This window comes from Oryctolagus cuniculus, chromosome 20, assembly GCF_051225735.1.
Source record: "Oryctolagus cuniculus isolate XC-2025 breed Fujian yellow rabbit chromosome 20, ASM5122573v1, whole genome shotgun sequence".
NCBI lineage: Eukaryota > Metazoa > Chordata > Mammalia > Lagomorpha > Leporidae > Oryctolagus > Oryctolagus cuniculus.
In genome coordinates, this window is record NC_142886.1 from 22,027,263 (window position 1) to 22,043,032 (window position 15,770).

At 44.1% G+C, this 15,770-nt stretch overlaps 1 protein-coding gene across 34 annotated transcripts in view; it reads left to right on the forward strand.

The window, feature by feature from the left end:
• The window catches only part of SIPA1L1 (signal induced proliferation associated 1 like 1), a 437,830-nt gene that overhangs the window by 47,153 nt on the left and 374,907 nt on the right, over positions 1-15,770 (forward strand). For all 34 annotated transcript variants that reach the window (XM_089322259.1, XM_051826282.3, XM_089322258.1 and 31 more), the window contains one exon: positions 2,226-2,319. The gene's annotated coding sequence lies outside the window, so the exon portion shown is untranslated. The remainder of the gene's footprint in view (positions 1-2,225; positions 2,320-15,770) is intronic.

Below are 15,770 nucleotides of genomic sequence, written 5' to 3' on the forward strand. Positions count from 1 at the left end.
ACCATGCTTGTGTAGAGAAAGCCTACCCCTCCTGCATCTGGGGACACACTAAAGGCTCTGCTTCTTTACCTTTTGTGTAAATGGTTTCTTTTGCAAAGCACAGATATTTATCAAGCAACTGATTCATAACAAATATAGTTTTTATTATAAAGATTTATATATTTATTTGCAAGTCAGAGTTACACAGAGAGAAGGGAGAGAGAGACAGACAGAGGAGTTAGTCTTCCATCCACAGGTTCATTCCCCAATTGGTCGCAACAGCTGGAGCTATGTTGATCCGAAGCCAGGAGCCAGGAGCTTCTTCTGGGTCTCCCCTGCAGGTGCAGGGGCCCAAGGACCTGGTCCATCTTCTGCTGCTTCCCAGGTCATAGCAGAGAGCTGGATTGGAAGTAGAGCAGCCGGGTCTTGAACCGGTGCCCATATGGGCATTAATAGCCCAGGGCATTAACTCGCTGAGCCATAGTGCTGGCCCCACAAATATAGTTATTATTAGAAATTTGATAATTTGTAGTAGAACACTGGGCTGGTCATAGGGAGGTCTTGACTTAAATCTGTGAAGTAAGGGCATTGCAGTGGTAGTAGGGTATTGGGGTCTTTGGGCTCTAAAAGCTGATGGGTTGTATTTGTTCATGATATGCTTTCTGCTTCTATAAAGATACTTTCTCAAATTCGTGTGTAGAAATGGTGTGTTTCTTTAAGAGTTTTACTTATCTGTTTTATTTGAAAGGCAGAGAGGAAGAAGGACATTTTCTAAAAATTCAGATGTACAAATAGTATTTTTTTTAAATGGAGGGGTCGAGGGCAAAGTTGGAGAAGAGGAAGGAAGAGAGAGAGGGAGAAACAGAGCTCCCATCCACTGGTTCATTCCTCTAATGCCTGCAAGGACTAGGGCTTTGTCAGGGCAGAGCAGGCAACTCAGTTTTGCCTCCTGTGTGGGTGGTAGGAGTCCAACTGCTTGAGCCATCGCTGCTGCCGGTCAGGGTGTGCGTTGGTAGTGAAACTGGGGCTTGAACTCAGATATGAGATATGGATGTCCCAGGTGGTGTCTGAACCACTAGGCCAAATGCCTGCCCCAAGTGTGTTTTGCAGTTTTCAGCGTCTCTGTGAGAATATCTTGGAGGCAGTGCCTTTCACTGTTGCCTGGTGTCATGAATTTTCCTGTGTGACTACCAAGGAGAGGAAGTCACTACCAAGGAGGGAGCACTTGCTGGTGGCCACTGGAGGGGCCCTTTTTCTACTAAGCAAGGGGGACCATACAGGCCTTCTAGCTTTCTGGGAAAGAGCCTTCTGAGAAGTGAGGAATGTGTAGGTCGGGGTTGGAGTCAGAGGAGCTGGACAGGTGCTCTCCGGAGCTGTTTGCCACTTGGAGTCCGTATGTTGTTGTTGGAAGCAACTGATTGAATTTTTATTGCCTTGTTATGGTTAGGCATTGTCTATGAGTGATTGTGTGACCATCCTCCCATACTGCACACATGCTGTTGTATGTTGTTTCTCAGTTAAGTCTGTGTTACACAAGCTAGTTTACTAGCTCTAGGTGGAGATGCAGAAATACACTACAGAATTACTGGATTCGTATCTTATTCTGGCAGTTGTATGTTTAGAAGTTCAAATATGGTGTCTGTTGGCAGATGGTGAGTGCTGTGTGGGTGGGGGAGAGGTGCAACTGAGTAAGGTAACTGGGCAGGAAGCCCCGTTCCACATTTCAGTTGCTCCCGGGGTGTATTGCCTAGAAGATTAGTTTGTCATTTTTGAGAAATCAACAGCTCCAAAGTCGGAGATAACTTTAAAGTCGGTGAATTATTTTGTGATTTAGCTCTCATTATTTTTCATGTGCTTTGGATTTGAAGTTTTGAAAACCTTGGCAGTTTGCTCAAATGTGGTTTAGAAAGAATAAGCCAGAGGTTCCATTACAGACGTACTTTGAAGAACACATTCATTCCTCTTTGATTTCACTAAGGTGTGGCAGTGTCAGAGCAGATGGAAGGCTGGAGTTTGAGCTGAAGTTGTGTAGAAAACTAAACAGCTGATTGGCTGACTCCTAATGGTGAGACAGGAAGAACCACCCACGTTTTCCATTTTGGATTTGAGTCACAGAAAACAGGTTTCCTGCAGAAACCATGTGGCTCTAACAAGTGTTGGGAAATTGCAGCTTTGATAAGATTGATGTTTTTATCTTCATTGTGCATGTATTTGAAATTAATTAGTTTCCTCTTCTCAATCCATAGGTGAAATTTCAAATTTGAATCTTGTGAAGTGCTGACTGTAACCTGATTTCCAAGATTTTTATAAAGAGAAGACTCAAAAGAACTCTACTTTCAGGTAAGGGTCTAATTATTTTGTCTTAATAATAACACAGCTACTTGGGCAGAAGTAGTTGTGTAGACTTCTAGAATAGAAGTTTAGGTAAATTAACAAAAAGGTGGACAGTTAAATTCTCCAGGCTGATATCCATCTGTTTGGTTGTTAGCTAAGAGTTATCAATGGGGTTAGCTACTTAAGACAACTGGAGAAATATTTAATGGCAGTCATAACACACAGACACACATGCAAAACATGTAAAACTGGTTTAGAAAACTATTTCAGGTCATACTTCTATTACCTACCACCACTATCTTGTAACTGATTGAGTAACCTGTTGTCCATCCACCCACCCATCTGTTCAAAGCTTAAATAAAGACCTGGATAGTTTTAAGAATAATTTCTCTGTTGCTGTGGCATACCATCCAAAATACTGTAATAATTTAGGCGTGAAAAAACCATAGAAAAAAATTAGAAGTCAACAATAATTTGAAATTTTCAGGACTAGTAATTTAGAAATGAGTTTTTCTTAGGAGGAAAGAGAAGTGTGCCCAGTGAAAACAGGGCTCTTCTCTACCTGCTCTACATTACATAGAAAACCTGCTCAGTAGGGATTGTCGTAGTGTTCCTGGGTATAAGTGAAAGCATGCTTCAGAGATGCAATGGCGTATTTGCTTTTTCAGTAGTTAGGGAATTTGCCTAATTGTTTGTGAGGTGTTGAGTCACTTGTTAAGTAGTTTTTGTACATCTTCAGGATGGCAACTTTGCAGGTTTGAAATATGTAAAAGTTAATTTTAACTTATTGATATGCTTTGAAGAATGACTGTGGCAACTGAATGATCCAAAAGTCACTTTTTAGGAATGTGCTAGGATTCCTGTAGCAGATTCCATTTCCTATTAAGTTGCCAGATAGCAGGTATTAGTTTGAAAACGTCAGTGTAGCAGTAGATAACATCCCAGTAGAGAGAAACTGGCTGGGATTTATAACAAACTACAGAAACTGTGTGGCCCTCATTTCTTCCCCCTTTACCTGCGAGCAGGTATAAATACACCTTCTGGGTTACCCCTCTTGCTCTTGCTCCCGGCTTGAAACTCCTAGGAACTTCACCATGTTACCTAAGTGGTGGTTCTCAAGCCTTTTGGTCTCAGAAACTCTTTATATTATTAAACACGGTTGCAGACTGCAGAGGGCTTTTGTTTTTCTCTGTTATAGCCATCACTATTTAATATATTGGCAATTAAAATGAAAAAAAAATTAGACATAAGAATATAAAGCACAAGTATCTTAGAGGCAAGTGGGGACACCATCATACCTTGTACTCTGGAAGACACACACTTGAGAGAAAGAGTGAAAATGACCAATAACATTATTTTTGAAAATTAAATTTGAAGTATAATTTCTATACAGTGAAACTCTACCCATTTTAGTATATGGTTTGTGGTGGATTTTGATAAACGCGTGTGACTGTGTAATCACAATGAAGCTAAAGATTTCCAGCCCCTTATAGTGTTTCCCAGGCCCAGCCCCCTCTGACCTATTTGCTGTCCTTACAGTTTTGCCTTTTTCTGAAAGTCCTATGGGTGGAATCATAAGTACGTATGCAGCCTTTTGCGTCTGAATTATTTGTGTGAGTGTAATACATTGTTGTATATCATTGCGTTGCTTTTCATGACTGAGTCCTGTTCCAATGTATGTACATTCTGCAGTTGATGCACTTACCAGCTTATTTGCGGTTTCTGGTGGTTATGTGTCTTAGTATTTTGTTAACGATAGTTTTGACCTTGCAGATTCCTCAGAGGGGTCTCTATGAGAATCTCTGGCCTACAGCCACATCTCTGCTGTGTTCCAGCCATCCTGTGTGTTGTGCCCTCTGTCTAGAATGCCAGGAGCTGTCCCAGGAGTCTCCTGTACAAGCCTTTCTAGCTCCTCTTTCTTTTTTTTTTTTTTTTTTTTTTTTGACAGGCAGAGTGGACAGTGAGAGAGAGAGACAGAGAGAAAGGTCTTCCTTTTGCCGTTGGTTCACCCTCCAATGGCTGCCGCGGCCGGCGCGCTGCGGCCGGCGCACCGCGCTGATCCGATGGCAGGAGCCAGGAGCCAGGTGCTTTTCCTGGTCTCCCATGGGGTGCAGGGCCCAAGCACCTGGGCCATCCTCCACTGCACTCCCTGGCCACAGCAGAGAGCTGGCCTGGAAGAGGGGCAACCGGGACAGAATCCGGCGCCCCGACCGGGACTAGAACCCGGTGTGCCGGCGCCGCAAGGCGGAGGATTAGCCTAGTGAGCCGCGGCGCCGGCTCTAGCTCCTCTTTCATCATCACCCCTAGGCACTTTCAGGCCCGAAGGCGACTATTGGTCACCACTGCTGTTGTGCTACTGCTTAGCTTTCCCCACCACTCAACAGTTTCTAAAAGACCTGGTTTCCGGCTTCTGGGAGCAGTGCCTCCTCTCTGTCCTGGCTGAGCAGTTGCATGGCACGCAGAAAACTTACTACATGTTTGAATGAATAATAATTCTTTTGTAAGGAATTTTATTGTTTATAAGTAGCTTTCCCATATAGTAAAGGTCTTCAAAAAGTCTGTAGAGAAATGGACTGAGAGATAATTATGATGCAAATGAAATTGGAGCCATACAGTTTTTCTTATAATATGCATTTTCTATACACTTCTGTAAAATCCCTCATATTCTTGCATTCAGTGCTCTAGTATGTAGTGCAAATAATTTTAACCATCTTTTATTTAAATTTTTATCAGATAAGGCGATTAAGTCCTAAGCTGTGATCTTGAGCCAAGTAGCACATTAGAATAACCTGTGGAACTTTTAATAAATGCATTGATGGCTCAGAACAATTAAGTCCTAATCTCTAGAGGCCAGGCCTTTAACTAGTTAATTAATTAATTTCATTTGAAAGGCAGACAGGCACACACAGAGAGACAGAAAGAGACAGAGAACACCCGTTGGTTTACTTCCCATATGCCTGCAGCAGCTGGGACTAGTCTAGCTCAACCCAGGAGTCCCACGTCGGTGGCAGGGACTCAAGGCAGCCCCTGCTGCCCCTCAGGTTGCGCATTAGCAGAAAGCTGGAATCAAGAGCAGAGCTGAGACTAGAACCCAGGTACTCTGATACTGGATTCAAATGGTGTCTTAACTGCTGCACCAAATACCTACTCTTTCTTTTCTTTTTTTAAAAAGATTTATTTATTTATTTGAAAGACAGAATTATAGAGAGGCAGAGAGAGAGAGAGAGGTCTTCCATCCACTAGTTCACTCCCCAAATGGCCACAGTGGCTGGAGCTGCGCCAATCCAAAGCCAGGAGCCAGAAGCTTCCTCTGGGTCTCCAACACAGATGCAGGGGGAAGGCCCAAGGACGTGAGCCATCTCCTGCTGCTTTCCCAGGCCACAGCAAAGAGCTGGATCCAAAGTGCAGTAGCTGGGACTCAAATTGGTGCCCATATGGGCATTACAGGTGATAGCTTTACCTGCTACGCTGCAGCGCCAGCCGCTGCCTCTATTATTGTTCAAAAGCATCACTGTTGGGACAGAGTTGTGGTGTAGAGGGCAGAGCTGCCACCTGCAATCCCAGCTAACCATATGGGTGCTGGTTTGTGACCCAGCTGCCCCACTTTTTTTTTTTTTTTTTTAAGACTTATTTATTTATTTGAGAGGCAGAGTTACAGAGAGCGAGCGAGAGAGACAGCGATAGAGGTCTTTGATCCACTGGTTGACTACCCAGATGGCTGTAATGGGTAGAGTTGGGCCCATCTGAAGCTAGAAGCCAGGAGCTTCATCTAGGTCTCCCACATGTGTGGCAGGGGCCCAAGCACTTGGGCCATCCTCTGCTGCCCTCCCAGGTGCATTAAGCAGGGAGCTGAATTAGAAGTGGAGCAGCTGGGACTCAAACCATCCCCCATTTGGGATAGCTTTACCTGCTATGCCACAACACTAGCCCCTGCTCTGCTTCTGATCCTGCTCCCTGATGGTGGCCTGGTAAAAGCAGCATCAGGTAGCCCTAGTGCTTGGGCCCCTGTTACCCACATGGTAGATCTGGATGCAGGTCCTGGCTCCTGGCTTCAGCCTGGACCATCTCCAGTCATTGTGGCCATCTGGCGGGTGGACCAGTGGATGGAAGATCAATCTCTGTTTCTCTCTCTCCCCCTTCCTTCCTTTTCCTCTCTCCATAACTCTTTCAAATAAATAAATAAATCTTTTTTAAAAAAAGCATCACTATTGAATCTGTAATCAGCCACAGAGACTGGTTTTTGTGGAGCTTGATTGGCCATCAGGTCTTGGTGGTATGCCTTTTCTCTACATTGTGAACAGAAGCACTGTAGAGATTTAGAGCCTTGGTGTATATGCCATTGTTTTTGATTTGTGGGGGTAGCCTAGTATAGAAACCAGAACACTATAGATTTATAGTCAGGGCATCATGTTTCCAGGTTGGATTTGCATTCATTAACTGTGGATTAATAATAATAGCTACTCAAGTCTATTTTCACTTTTCTTCCCTAAAGATTTATTTATTTGGAATTCAGAGTTACAGAGAGAGGGGGAGATCTTCCATCAGCTGATCCACTCCCCACATGGTCACAACAGCCAGGGATAGGCCAGGCTGAAGCCAGGAACCAGGGGCTTCTTCCAGTTCTCTCTTTTGGGTGCAGGGGCCTAACCACTTGGGACATATTCTGCTGTTTTCTCAGGCACATTAGTGGGGAGTTGGATCAGAAGTGGAGCAGCTGCACCAACTGGAATCCACTTGGGATGCTAGTTTTGCAAATGGTAGCTTTACCTGCCATGCCACAACATTGGTCTCTGGTCTAACTTATAACCTCACTGGCAGAGTGGACAGTGAGAGAGAGAGACAGAGAGAAAGGTCTTCCTTTTTTGCCATTGGTTCACCCTCCAATGGCCGCCGCGGCCGGCGCGCTGTGGCCCATGCACCATGCTGATCCGATGGCAGGAGCCAGGTGCTTCTCCTGGTCTCCCATGTGGGTGCAGGGCCCAAGGACCTGGGCCATCCTCCACTGCACTCCCGGGCCATAGCAGAGAACTGGCCTGGAAGAGGGGCAACCGGGACAGAATCCGGTGCCCCGACCGGGACTAGAACCCGGTGTGCCGGCGCCGCAAGGCGGAGGATTAGCCTATTGAGCCATGGCGCCAGCCAAATGTGTCTTTTTTTAAGATTTTTTTTTTTTGTTTGTTTACTTATTTGAAAGAGTTACAAAAAGAGGAGGAAGAGGAGGAGAGAGAGGGAAAGAGAAAGAGAAAGAAGGAAAGATACCTTCCTGCTGGTTCACTCCCTAAATGGCTGCAGCGGCTGGGACTGGGTCAGTCCAAAGCTAGGAGCTCGGAGCTTCCTCTGGGTCTCCCACATGGACACAGGGGCCCAAGCACTTGGGCCATCTTATACCACTTTGCCAGGCCATTAGCAGGGTGCTGGATTAGAAGTGGGCCAGATGGTCTTAAACCGGTGCCCATATGGGATGCCGGTGTTGTGGGAGGTGGCTTCAATTGCTACACAACACAGACCCCTAAAAAGAGCTTTTATTTACTTGGCTTTAGCTTATTGTTTTTGTTTTCCTTGGCATTCATAAGTTGCACAAGTAAAACACAGTCTCACAGAAATAGTTAAAAAGCAGAGAATTATGCAGAGAAAAACCCGGAAGTCACTGTTAGTTGCATACTTTCAGTCTTTTGTGTATGCATTTAAGAGAAGAAATATGTGTGTATGTATGTAATATAAGTTATTTTTCATTTGTCTTAACATAGAGTCTGATTTTATGCCTTGCTTTTTTAGCTTAGCCTGTCTTAGATCATTCCATATTAGGGTATATAAATCTCTCTAGTTCTTTCAATAACTGCGTACTTTTTTCATCAGCTCCCACATTGATGGACACATAGCCTGCTTTTAATTTTTTACTTTTATAAGAAAATGGGAATGAAGGTTTTTGGCTCTTATTAAAGCATGAGTTAATTCTTACTGAAAGACTTACTTCCAAGATGCTAGGGGGTGAAGGAGTAAATGTCTTCTGTGTGAGATCATTCCTTTTTTTTTTTTTTTTTAAAGATGTATTTCTTTATTTGAAAGAGTTACAGAGAGAAAGAGTAGAGAGATCTTCCATCTGCTGATTCACTTCCCAGTTGGCCAGGGCTGGGCCAGGTGGAAGCCAAGAGCTTCTTCCTGGTCTCCCACATGGGAGCACTTGGGCCATCTTCTGCTGCTTTCCCAGGCCTTTATCAGGGAGCTGGATCACAGGTGGAGCAACCAGGATCTGAACTAGTACTACTACAGGGGATGCCGGCATCACAGGTGTTAGCTTTACCCACTATGCCCCAGTGCCTTCCCCGAAATCATACCTTTCTTGCTTAGATTAGAATAGAGGTAAGCCTTAAAAAAATTCTTCTAAAGTACACTAGTCTTTTTTTCTTTTTCTTTTTTTAAAATATTTTTCTTTATTTATTTGAAAGGCATAGTGATAGAGAGAGAGAGAGATCTTCCATTTGCTGGTTCACTCCTCAAATGGCTGTGACAGTTGGGGCTGGACCAGGCTGAAACCAGGAGCCAGGAGCTTCATCTGGGTCTTCAACATGGGTGACAGTGACCTAATTACTTGGGCCATCTCTGCTGCTTTCCCAGGTGCATTAGCAGGGAGTTGGATTGGAAGATTAGCAGTCAGGACTGAAACTGGCACTGAAGTGGGATGCTGAGTGGTGCAGGTGGCAGCTTAACCCACTGTAGTACCCTGTTAGTGTCTTTTGAGACCTTTTCCATTTGGGTTTTATACGTTTTGTTGGTTTATTTTTGTACCAGTCTCATTTCACTGTTTTTTTCTAGAAAGACTTCTATGTGTATTACTGATATTTAACCCCTTTTGCAGGATTGCTACTTCCTGGCCCTTCATAATACCAGAGTTACACAGTAACAGCAGGTGCAGACTGTCTCTGACTTAGGATGGATGATTTGTCCTTACGGTGATGTGAAAGAGATACACACTGAGTAGAAACTGTACTTTGAATTTTGGTCTTTTCTCGGGCTGGCAATACGCTCCATCGTCCTCGCCTGTGGTGCTGGGTAGTGGCCACGAGCACAGCTCCTAGTCAGCCCCAGTGTCACAAGGGGAGAACGTCAGCCTTCTGTGGTGTGCTGTGTTTGCTGTGGGAGGTGTGTTAAGTGCATCTTTTGATTTATAGTATTTTCAATTTATGATTTTTTTAATTAACTTTTTTTTTGACAGAGTGGATAGTGAGAGAGACAGAGAGAAAGGTCTTCCTTTTGCCACGGCTGGTGCGCTGATCCGAAGGCAGGAGCCAGGTGCTTCTCCTGGTCTCCCATGGGGTGCAGGGCCCAAGCACTTGGGCCATCCTCCACTGCCTTCCCGGGCCACAGCAGAGAGCTGGCCTGGAAGAGGGGCAACCGGGAAGGAATCCGGCACCCTGACCGGGACTAGAACCCGGTGTGCCGGCGCCGCTAGGTGGAGGATTAGCCTATTGAGATGCGTCGCCGGCCTCAATTTATGATTTTATTGGAACAAAATTTCATAAGTTGGAGTATCTGTACTTACATACAGTAGGCATTGTGCTAAGTAGTTATTGTGTACAAGATCTCATTTCTTCTCAACAGCCCAGTGAGACTGGTGGTGGTGGAAGAGGAGACTCGGGGAGGTCAGCTTGCTTTCCTGCTGTCAGTCATGGATCTAGGAGTCAGAGATCTTGTTTCCATCTGTGATGCTAAGCAGTTTTCCAGGATTTTGCAGAATTGGAGATGGAACCTTGTATCTATGACAGCAGTTTTATTTTTGACTGCCAGTAGTAATTTAACAAGCAGGAAAAATCCATGCTCTGGAATATCCATTTAAAGGACCTATTTATAATAAAACAATATGCTAATATAATATAAAAAATTGTTTATGCGATTTAATAATGTTAGAGTGACAGGTCACTAAGTAGGGAGTTGATCTTAATTCTGTTTATTAGCTAACAGGGTAACCTTGATAAATAATGCTATTTTCCCAACTAGTAAAATAGTATTAGACTAAGTAATTTATTTTTAATCAGCTGGCATGCTGAGTAGCATTAGTGTGAATAAGAAGTACTTTCGAGAACATTTGGTAGTGGCAATCCACTGCCAGTGAATTGTGAAATGGAATTCTAGTAGTGCTTCCCGTTACCTTGAGTTATAAGGAGAATGCTTCCAGAAGAAATTGTTTATTCATGCCAAAAGAAATTTTAAAATGATCTGTTTCTGTTGATGAAAGCCACTGCAGACATAGTTTTTTTAAGTACATTGAAATGTCTAGTAATATTTTATTATAGGCATCATTGAGTGTGTTTAGGAGTCTTGGGTAGTTTGAGAAATGATCATTATAATTGGAGTTTTATAAAAGGTATGGCTTTACATATGTTCTTTGTGTACCCTTTCATGGTAGTTTTGCTAATAAAACAGCTCCACGTCGTGTGGTCTGGAACCCACGTGGTGGTGTCAGTTTCTCAGGCTCAGTCCGTCTCCTTCATGCATCTTCAGGTTGAAGTGTGATGGAAATGTTGGAAAATCTTAGACTCTCCAAATTATTGGTTGAACTCAGAATTAGAAAGCGTGACTAAGCATAGTTCAGAAGCTGTTGTACTCTCATTCTTGGTGTTCACTTTTTAAAGGACATACTTTTGACCTATCTGCATTTGATGGTAGACTGACAATTTGAGTGCTTCCATTGGTTCACCCCACTGTGGGGACCTGTTCACTAACAATTAGTCTGGCACCATAGATGAGGTTTAGGTCACAGGAAGCAGTTGAGTTATAGTAGCTTTTAGTTGCTGTTGATATGCTTGGTCAAATTAAAGGTAATAGCAGTATATTAAAAAAAAAATTCGGGGCTGGCACTGTGGCATAGCCAGTAAGGCCACCGCCTGCAGTGCCAGCATCCCATATGGACACCGGTTTGTGTCCCAGCTGCTGCACTTCTGATCCAGCTCTCTGTTATGGCCTGGGAAGGTAGTGGATGATGGCCCAACTCCTTGGGCCCCTGCACCTGCGTGGGAGACCTAGAGGAAGCTCTTGGCTCCCGGCTTCAGATTGGCCCAGCTCTGGCCGTTGTGGCCATCTGAGGAGTGAACCAGCAGATGGAAGCTCGCCCCCCCCCCCCCGCCTCTCCTTCTCTCTCTGTTTAACTCTGGCTTTCAACTAAATAAATAAATAAATCTTTAAAAAAAATTCTTAGCTTTATCTTTTTCATCCATTTTCAGATTTACGAAATTACTTGGCTAGGTCGTGAAGCAATGTTGTTTCTATGGCGTATCTTAATGCTACCACATGGGGCTTTGGAGTTGCCATTCCCCACCTTACAGAGGAATTCACTCCTTTCTGTTTTTTTTTTTTTTTATTTTATTTTTTTTATTTTTTGACAGGCAGAGTGGACAGTGAGAGAGAGAGACAGAGAGAAAGGTCTTCCTTTTGCCATTGGTTCACCCTCCAATGGCCGCCGCAGCCTGCGCGCTGCGGCCGGCGCACCGCGCTGATCCGATGGCAGGAGTCAGGAGCCAGGTGCTTATGCTGGTCTCCCATGGGGTGCAGGGCCCAAGCACCTGGGCCATCCTCCACTGCACTCCCGGGCCACAGCAGAGAGCTGGCCTGGAAGAGGGGCAACCGGGACAGAATCGGGTGCCCCAACCGGGACTAGAACCCAGTGTGCCGGCGCTGCTAGGCGGAGGATTAGCCTAGTGAGCCACGGCGCCGGCCTTTTTTTTTTTTTTTTTTTTTTTTTTTTAAGATTTATTTATTTGAAAGTCAAAGTTAAACAGAGAGAGAAAGAGAGAAGTAGATATCTTTATCTGCTGGTTCACTCCCCAGATGGCCCCAACTGCCAGGACTGGGCCAGACTGAAGCCAGGAGCTTCTTTCAGGTCTCCTATGTGGGTACAGGGGCCTACGCACTTGGACCATCTTCCACTGCTTTCCCAGGCCATTATCAGGGAGCTAGAATGGAAGTAGAGCAGCTGGACATGAACCAGTGCCCCTATGGGATGCTGGCATACCCCTATGGCAGGGGCTTTACCCATTATGCCACAATGCTTGTGCCACTTCTTTCTCTAAGGTTTACAATTAGTTGTTTTTGTCTGTGTTCTACATAAAAAGTTTCAACTTAGAGAATTTAAATGCTCATGTACATTCCTCCTCTTTAATGTGTTGACATCACATTCCTTTGACTAGTATTTGTTTTACATTTGTATTTCAACGTATTCCTGACAAGTTCATTCAAGCAGTGGTTGAACTGAGATTAAGTGGTGTTATGGTTGTTTGGCAAGATGTGGCCATAAACATTTTTAAAACACAGTGTGGCCTGGGGTGACGGTAATGTTCAACTGCATAATCACAGATTACGATTTACAGACCCAGGAGTGAGTATGTGGGTCTCACACATCTTCACTGAGAATTTGCCCCGTAGGAAGGGATCTGTTCCAAAAACCTTCTGTAGAATTTTCCTGAGTGTTGCTTGGGCAGTTGCACAAATATATTTAATTGGGAAATTTCTAATTGCGTGAACTGTGAATAGTTTTCCAGAGTTTCTGGATAGTCTCCCACTTAATATCTAAAGGAATGCATTAAAATGTTACCATTGTGATAGAAGGAGATAGAGAAACATGTTCCATCTGCTGGTGCGCACTTCAAATGCCAAAGCTAAGATCCGGGAACTCTGGGTATTTCATGTGTGTGGCAGGGACCCAGCTACTTGAGTCGTGGCCTGATGCCTTCTGGGGCATGAGCAGGAAGCTGCAGTTGAGAGCTGAGCTGGTACATGAAGCCAGGAACTCTAACATGGGATGTGATGTTCCAGCCTGGGTCTTGATTCCCCATACTAAAGGCCTGCACCCTGTGTGGTGTTTTAAAATACTTCATTTTGCCGTGAGGAGCTGAAGAAATGAGGTAGAATGCCGTGATAGGGTGGAAGGGGCCTTTGTTGTGTTTTGAGGCCAATGTAAATACTTTGGAAAGAATTTTACTTGTTTATTTGTTGTTTGCAGTCCATAAGAGAAATTGAGTATATTTGATGGTAGGGACTCAATGTTTGTTAGATGACTTGTTCTTTTTATAAGTAGGAGCTTTAATTTTTTTATAATTTGTGTGCATTGTTTATGTGTTCCGTTCAGACTGATTTTGTAAAGTTAGAGAAACCAAGTTCAGTTCAAAGTGTTTTCTTGACAAAAACTCTTGAGTTTGAACATCACAGATTCTTATTTAAAGTATCCATTTTTAATTTAATTTTTATTTTTAGCGAGATAATGGCCTAGGCTAACCAGTAAGTGAAGCAGAAATAGAAGGCTTGAAGAGAAAAAAAAAAGTCCTGTGCTGCACCTTTCCTTCCTCTCTCCAGTGCTCTTGGGCAGAACACCTGCGTGTTCTGTGTGTGTGCCAGTGGAAACACAAGACAATAATTTGAGCTCTAAGCAGAAAGGAATCTGTTTTGGGTTGTGCAAGCCCGGAGAAAGGTTATCTTGTAACCAAAAGCTAGGCTGGCTGAGTAACAAGGAGCAGCAAGTGTTATAGTTTGCTCATAGGGAAGTTTTATGGTGTTCATTAAATTGTAGGGCAAGTTCTTGGAAGGGTTCTGCCTATTTGAAAGTTGGCGGCTGTGGGTCCTTGCTAAGTTTCCATGTGTGTTACATGTGTGGGTGTTCACTTGGGGGAGAGGAGGTTGAGGGTTCGTAACGAGGGGCTTTTTGACTTTGCACAGAGCAGTGTGGCTAAGGATGAGGGTGTTGTTTATACAGCATCTGAGGGGAGATGGCCCAGGGGATGTGTCTTCATGCAGTTGGTGTGACTTGGGTCCACCTTCAAGGACATCTGGTGGATTAAAACAGCATCAGGACTTCCTTTAGGGGATGATGTGTTAAAGGCAAATATTTTAAGGTTTTGTTGTTGGTTTTTTATTTTTAGCTGCCCCCCCAGGCATTTACTGCCCTATAGCTTAATATATTTTTATCCTACAGCTGTAAGTAGTATATTTTAACTTGTGCAAAAGATGAGGCTATTGCTACCCCCTCTTGGTTTTTCACTTTCTCCCAATGACAGTGCCGTCTAATTGCTGGTTAATCATCATTCAGTATTTACAGTATTATCATTTGATTATTGGTGAAAGTGACCAGAATATTCAATGGTCATACCTCTCCAACTTTTTCTTTGCAGAGATAGTGGTTACATGGTTTCTAATTGGCTTGGCTTTCTGTGTCACAAGCACTGTCCTTGTTCTGAGCATACTGATGGCATGAAACACTCAAGTGATAAACCGATGAGACACTCATCAGTTCTGGTTTTGTCCTGGCCCCTCTCCCAGGGTTCCGTGTCCTGGAGGCTCTGAGCTGCTGCTCTCTGGCCACCACTGGGCTGGCATTTGGGATTTCTCTTTACTACCATATTGGGGATTCCCCTGGGCTCATTTCCTTTTGTGAATCTCTAATTTTCTGGATTCTTTCTTTAAAGTGTATTTATTTTTGAAAGCCAGAGTTTGGGTGGGAGGGAGAGAGAGAAGAGATCTTCCATCCTCTGGTTAACTTCGCCAAATGGCTACAAAGTCCTGAGCTGGGCTACTTCAGAGCCAAGAATCAGGAGCTTCTTCTGGGTCTCCCACTTGTGTGCAGGGGCCCAAGTACCTGGGCCATTCTGCTGCTTTCCCAGGTGCATTAGCAGGGAGCTGGATTGGAAATGGAGCAGCCAGGACCTGAGCTAGCACCTGTATAGGATGCCAGTACTGTAGACGGTGGCTTTATGTGTTGTACCACAGCGCTGGCCCGTTAACTTTATTTTTACTTATTTGAAAAGTGGAACCACAAATTGATTTTTCATCTGTTGGTTCACTAGCCAGGGGTGAACCAGGCCAAAACCAGATCTCCCACATGAGTGGCAGGGACCCACTTGAACCATTATCTGCTGCCTCCTAGGGTGTACATTAGCCAGATGCTGGATCAGAAGCAGAGTAGCTGGGACTCCAGCTGGCACTTTGATATGTGATGCAGGCACTCCGAGCAGTGACCTAACCTGCTGCATCACAGTAGCTGCCACAGTGCCCATCTCTAATTTTCTGTATTCCATGTTGTTACCTTTCTTTGTTTATGACTCCATTTTGTTAGAGTAAACTATATAGAAGAATACTTGAAAAAGTTCATGGAAAGCACATATTATGGTACATAAAATATACATGAAGTTTCTGCCATTGTGATCCCAGTAGTAAGGACCCAGCCATTTTTAAGGTGGCCTGTTCCATCCTTGCCATCAAATTAATAAACCTTTATGCATAAAATAAACATCTGGTTTTTTAAACAGTTTTATTTATTTATTGGAAAGTCAGAGTTACAAGTGAGAGGAGAGACGAGAGCTTTTGCATCCGCTCGTTCACTCCCTAAATGGCCGCAACAGCCAGAACTGGGCTCATCGGAGCCAGGAAATTCTTCTAGCTCTCCCATGTAGCTTCAGGAGCTCAAGGACTTGGGC